This window comes from Pteropus alecto, unplaced genomic scaffold (assembly GCF_000325575.1).
Source record: "Pteropus alecto unplaced genomic scaffold, ASM32557v1 scaffold68, whole genome shotgun sequence".
NCBI lineage: Eukaryota > Metazoa > Chordata > Mammalia > Chiroptera > Pteropodidae > Pteropus > Pteropus alecto.
The window spans coordinates 9286870-9293913 of NW_006441386.1; the positions used below are offsets into that span (position 1 = coordinate 9286870).

General features: G+C 38.0%; 1 pseudogene; it reads right to left on the bottom strand.

Annotated features, from left to right (window-relative positions):
• Positions 1-4160: 4160 nt before the first annotated feature.
• On the bottom strand, positions 4161-4966 carry LOC102890349 (annotated as a pseudogene).
• Positions 4967-7044: the final 2078 nt, after the last annotated feature.

The following is a 7044-nucleotide window of genomic DNA, read 5'->3' on the forward strand; positions in this document are numbered from 1 at the left end:
GCCAAGGAGAAGGCTGAGTTTCAATGTTCCTTCTCGATAGCCAGAGAATCTGAGTCACCAGTTTCAAGATAATTATCTAAGTTTAAGAGTGGAGATATTTCTCCAAAGAAAGAAGGAAAGAAAAGACTTAACTAGGTTTACTAAAAAGATTAAGAATTTTGCAAGTAATGGGCCATATCACTGCCAGCCTTTCTGCCTGGAAGAAAGCCTCTGGCCCTCGCTCTGCAACTCAGCATCCCTCTGTAAGTCCCTGGTGCCCCCCGAGCAGCCTACTGGGTGCTGGTGCTCTGAGTGAGCAGGTCCATCACTGTGAAAGATACAGCCTCTTCAAGAGGCGTCTGCAGCTGTCGGCTGCTGCTGCCATAGCCTCTGTCCCATTCAGTTGCTCAGGACTGGGCAGCCTTGCATCCTCGCCCTGTCCTACCTCCATAGGCAGGGTGATTTATTTCTCTCCCTCGTTGCAGGGCTTGTTCATCTAGACCCCAGGCGACAATGCTTGCTGTTTGCTCCATGTTTTCATCACAACTTTGATTTGGTTGCAAGGGGGATGAACAAAGCCTCTATATCATCTATGCCATTTTGACTTCTCTCTGGCACAGCCTGCATGGCTTCTTTTTAATCCTCTTTTTGGGAAATTTTTATTGATGTAATTGTAGCTTGTGCAGTTGTAAGTTATAATACATAGATCTCTCATACCCTTTACTCAGTTCCTCCTGTTGTGGCCTGTATAGAATAGACCAAACCAAGTATGTTCTCAAAGGCTGTTTATTAGCCGGCGGCTGTCCTGTACAAAGAAGCAGCCCCGAAATGCCAAGATACAAGGTTTTTAAGCCCTAAATCCCATTCTTCATTCTATCTTAAACACAAAGGTCTATTTTTCTCTTATTCACTACCTGTCAACCCATTGGTCAGGTGTGCAAGCGGGGAGTACAGAAGCAGAAAACTTGTTGTTAGAATGTTATGTTCCTATGGGTGATTGCCTATGTTCCCATGGGCAATAGCCAGTATTCTCATGGGCAATGGCCAAACAGTAATTTTCAGCTTATATACAATTGATTATTTTTCATGCCACGCAAGCAAGCAGGGTTACACAGGCTAAAATTGGCAGTTAGCATATGAGCTCATTGTTACAAGTTTCATGATTAACAGAATGTGGTTAGGGGTTCCAGAAACTAGGCCTAAGGTATAAACTTCCTTTGTCCAGTTTCAGGTTTTAATTATACTTTAACCTTTTCACATTTCAGCAGGCTATCACACTCTCAATGAGAACATCTTGCAAAACAGCATATTATCCCACCCAGGATCAATTAACATTGATACAATCCTCCAACCTTATAGACATTTTCCTAGTTTTATTGTACTCATTTGTATGTGTATGTTTTTAGTTTTATGCAAATTTGTCATGGGTATTGGTTTGTGTCTTATTCTTTAGCATTTGTTTTGTAGCCTTGTAAAGGAAAAGAAGACAAGGTCAAGGGTTTATTCAAAATGGCAAGTCTAATAGGTAACTCCTGGATAAACAAGAGTCTCAAGGGACTCTACCCTGAGGGGAAAGATAATACAGAAATAGAACCTCAGCCCCAGGGAGCATAAAGAAAACTACTTTGAAAAACATGATATGTAGAAGGGTGAGGGGGAGTGTCCACTAATATTTTATAGCCATAAGCTCATCCTCATGATGGTTTTAGCTTAAATTAACACCACTTGGGTGGCTCAAAAAGTCTCTAGATCAAAGTTAACTTAAGTGGTTCTAGATTTATGTTACCTCCAGGCATCTGACAGAAGAAAATACATATGATTTCTGGAGAAACCTATATTCATTTCAGATCTCAAAGAATTTTCCATGGATAATTGTTTGGTGAGGGAACTGACAAACAAAATTGGTGTAGTCAGGCTCCCTCCCAGCAAGCTGTGTGGTTTCCAGAAGGCTTTAGCTACAGTGTCCCAGGTGACCTTAGATACAATATTCTATGAGCCTTAGATACAGCATCCTATACAATCTGTAGAATGTATGTGCACTGTGATTAATTGAGATTGATTATAGTACCTGGCCTTAAGCCACTGTTGTGCACCTTGTTATAAGAACAGCCCTCTCTGTGCAGGCTGGGGAGCTGGAGCTGTACCTGTGCCTTGCTATGTCCTGCTATGCCTGAATAAAGCTATGTTGCATCTGCCCAGGGCTCTTCACATATTCTTTCAGCTGCCAGAACCGCATACCCCAAGCTTCGGTACCCCAAACATGCAGAACAATAATACTACAAGGATATACTTCCAAGATAATAATACAAGAGCTGCTCACATTTAGAAATTATGAAAGACACCAGAAACAAGACACCAAGAGTGAGCTATAGCAGGAAAAAGTTAATCAGGCCTACAAAGTTTCAGATATTGAAATCACTAGGAAAAAAAAAATAATAAGTATGTTTAACCTGCCTTAATTTTTTAAAAAGTGCTTTAAAATGTGGATAAAAGCAAGAATGTTTTAAAAAGAACAAAACAGAACTCCTAAAATTAAAAAAAAAAATTATAAATAAAAATAAGTGGAGATTTAAAAGTAGAATGGACATAACTGGAGAAAGTTATGAATTGAAAGCAAGAACTGAGGAAATTATTCCATTTCAACCCACACGCAAAAAAAATAGATGGAAAATATAAAATAGATGTTAGATATGATTGGAGTTTCACTAGAAGAAGAGGAAAGAGAGAATGAGGCACAGGCTACATGTGAAAAAATAATATCTAAGAACATTCCAGAACTTATGAAAGACACCAGTTCTCAGATTCAAAAAACACAATTCAGTCCAAGAAAAATTTATAAAAAGATAAATTGCCATCTAAACGTATCATTAAGAAACGATCTTAAAAACCAACTAATGAAAAAAGTCAAATTTCCTTCAAAGGAATAACAGCAAAAAGAGAAGTTAGAAGATAATAGAATGACATCTTCAATGTAGAATTCCATAACCAGAAAAAATATTCTTATAGAACAAAGGTGTATAAGTCTGTTTGGGTTGCTATAATGAAATACCACAGACTGGGTGGCTTAAACAACAGAATTTATTTTCTCACAGTTCTGGAAACTAAGGTCCAAACCAAGGTGCCAGCAGTGTTGGTTTCTGTTGAGGCCTCACTTCCTGGCTTGCAGACAGCCATATTCTCAATGTGTCCTCACATGGTCTTTTCTTTGTGCACATGTGTAGAGAGAGAACTCTGGTGTCTCTTCCTCTTCTTATAAGAAGTCCTACCAGATTAGGGCCCCACCCTTATGGACACATTTAAGCTTAATTACCTCCTTAAAGGTTCTGTCTTCAAATATAGTCACATTGGATTTAGTGCTTCAAAATGAATTTTAAGAGGACACAGTTTAGTTCATAGCAAGAGGTAAAATTAAAACATTTCAGACAAACATAAACCGAAAGTGGCTTTACCAGGAAGTTTTACTAAAGAGACATTTTAAAGAATATATTTCAGTCAGAAGTAATATGACTTCGGTTGGAAAAACAAATGTACAAGAATAAATAAAAATCAACTTGGTGGTAAAAATGTGTGATAAATTTTAAAGAACCATATAAAATAATAATAAGGATATTATGCCAAGTGAAATAAGTCAGATGGAGAAAGACAAATATCGTATGATTTCAATAATATGTAGAATATTTAAAAATATAAACAAGCAAAACAAAACAAAACTGATAGATCCAGAAAACAAAATGGTGATTACCAAAGGGAAAGGAGGTGGGGGAGGGCAAATGTGTAAAGGGGGCCACCTGTATGGTGACGGCTGGAAACTAGATTTTTGGTGTTGATCATGCAGTAGTGTATACAGATGTCAAATTATAACATATAGCTGAAACTTATAATGTTGTGAACCAATGTTATCTCAATAAAGAAATTAAAAACTAAAGTACATATCTGCTTATGTAAAAAAAAAAATTGTAGGAGTAAAAAAAACAGTTAAATGTTGATATTAAAGCATTCTCCTGTGATAAGACTGATTCCCTACTTGATCAACCTACTCAGAAAATCCTTGCCCTCACACCCAGAACTTCCAATCTTTTTTTTTAGTAAGGCACACCACCTTCAACCTCAGACGCCCCATCAACACTGGCTAAAGGAGAATTTTTACTACTTGTATGTACAGAAAACTCAACAGTGTACACTCAGCCCAGCTTGGTGGCCAATTCTTTGGCCTTTGCCTTTTCCAGCTTGGCAATGTGAGCCACCAATTTTGGGCCCAGGACATTGCCTCCCCAGTGACAGTGGATCTCATCATATTTATCATTGTAATTGGTTTAGATAGCTTCCACCAGCTTAGCCAGCACTCTCTTGTCTCCTGAGTTAACCTGTGTGACGGTGATGGTGGTGCAGGTCTTCCTATGGACTAAGACGCCCCAGCCCAGCCTTCCCCATGATAATGCAATAGGGAACTCATATCTTGTGGCACAGAGAAGGCAGGAAAACAACCAGCTCAATGGGATCTACATCATGTGCAATCATTGCCAGCTGAGCCTTTTTGTTCTTCACCAAAGTGGTGACAGAATTACCTCCAGCTTGAAGGATGAATAGCCTCTTGGTGGGGACATCCCCTCTGCCGGCAGCTTTTTTCTCAGGCCAAGGAAACAATCTCTGCTTCTTCTCTTGCTTTGTCTCTCTCTGGCCTGGACTTGTGGACCAGCTTAAGCAGTTGAGTAACTGTCTGGCAGTCCAAGGCTTGGGTGAACTGGTTAATCACAAGAGGCACTTTGAGGTGTTTATAGAGAATAGCCCTTTGCCACTGCAGCCAAATGTAGCTGGGCAAGCTGACAGAGCAAGTGAGGTCCCTTTTGGGCTGGATGTCCTGTCCAATGCCGAAATTCTTGGGCCTTTTCTCAAACAGGGAATTTACCACCTTCTTGACCTCCTGCTTCTTCACGACAGCCAGGACCTGTGCCATCTTCTTCCCCTTAGCCTTCTTTTCTTTTGGCATCTTGGGTGGTAGGAGGAGAGAGTTAATCTTTTTAATGTTACATTTTTTCCCTAAATTATATGAGATGAAGTTACATCCATCATGCTTCTTTTCCCTTAAATACTTTGGTATGAATTTCTCAAGAACAAAAATACTTTTTTATATAGCCAGAGTATGATTATCAAAATCAAAATCAAGAAATTTAATATTGATACAATCTTGTCCACAGTCCATATTAAAATTTTAAAAATTGTTCCAATAGTGTTCTTTATAGACATAGTTTTTCCTGGCTCAGGATCCAAGCCAAGGTCATGCATTGTATTTAGATGCCATGTGTCTTTGGTCTCTTTTCATCTGTTCCTCAGCCTTTATTTTTCATGAAATTGAATTTTTTGAAGAATACAAGCTAATTACTTTATAGAATGTCCCTAATTTGGGTTTGTCTGATGTTCCTAATGATTTATTTCGGGTTATGCATTTTTTGGCATGTATACCAGAGGAGCAATGTAGTGTTCTCAGTTCATCTCTCCTGGAAGCACACAATGTCGGTTTGTCCCAGTATCAATAATGTTACTTTTATTGCTTAGCTAAAGTGGTGTCCACTAAGTTTTTTCATTATAAGGGTACTATTTTCCTTTTGCAATTAATAAGTAATTCATGGGGGGATATTTGAGAGTATGTAAACACCGTGGTCCTCACCAAGATTCCATCTACTAGTTTTAGCACGCATGGATGTTTCTTGCCTAAAACCATTATTACTTTGATAGTTTCAAGTGGTGATTCTTCTCAATCCATCTTTCCTTTTACATGTATTTATTAGTTGGCATTCTGCTGCAAGGAAGAGCTTTCCCTTTCTCGCTTTAATTTCTTTATTTATTTACATCAATATGAATTCATTATTATTCAATGGTCTACAATCGATTATCATAATTATTTATTTTGATTCTCCAGATTTGGCCAGTAAGAGCTCCTTCACTATTATCGAAAGAGTTGCCTCCTCAACCCTTGTGCATTTGTGAAATTGCAAATTGGTGCAGCTGCTATTGAAAACAATATGGAGGTTCCTCAAAAAATTAAAAATAGAACTACCTTATGACCCGGCAATTACACTTCTGGGTATTTATCCAAAGAAAACCAAAACACTTATTTGTAAAGATTATATGCACCTCTGTGTTCACTGCAGTGTTATTTACAATAGACAAGATATAGAAGAAACCAAATTGCCCATCAATAGACTATTGGATAAAAAGATGTGGTAATATATACAATGGAATATTACTTGGCCTTAAAAAAAGAATGAAATCTTTCCATTTGTGACAACATAGATGGGCCTAGAGGATATTATGCTAAGTGAAATAGGTCAGAGAAAGACAAATACCATGTGATTTCACTCATATATGGAATCTAAAGAACAATATAAACAAACAAACAAAACAAAAACAGACTCATAGATACAGAGAACAAATTGATGGTTGCCAGATGGGAGAAGAGGATGAAAGAGGTGAAAAGAGTAAGAAGTATAATTGGTAGTTACAATATAGTCACGGAGATGTAAAGTATAGCATAGGGAATATAGTCAATAATATTGTAATAACTGTATATGGTGCTAGTGGGTACTAGACTTATCGGTGGGATCACTTCGTAAATTATATAAATGTCTAACCTTTATGCTGTACACCTGAAATTAATATAAAATAATATTGAATGTCAACTATAATTGAAAAGAAAAGAAAAAAGTTGTCTCCTCATGCCCTTTTCCCCCTCTCTTTCACTTCTCAGTCCACTTACCCTCTAATCAACCAAAATTATTCTCACCAAGGTAACTAAGAGCCTCTGAGGATAAATCTCATGAACAATTTTCAGTCCTTGCCTTTTGATTTTTTTCTGCGTCATGGGTCACTCCTTCCTTGTTGAAACTTTCTCTTCTCTTGGCTTCCATAATATCAGATCCTTCAGTTCAGACATGAGTAACTTGAAAAATGAGGTCCACACAGAATCCATTTTGCTGGTGAGACTGGTAACAGAGGCACCTGGCTTTCGATAGTGGCGGTGGTTGCAAGATCAGGCTTCTGGCACACAAATGGCATAGTTGGTACAGT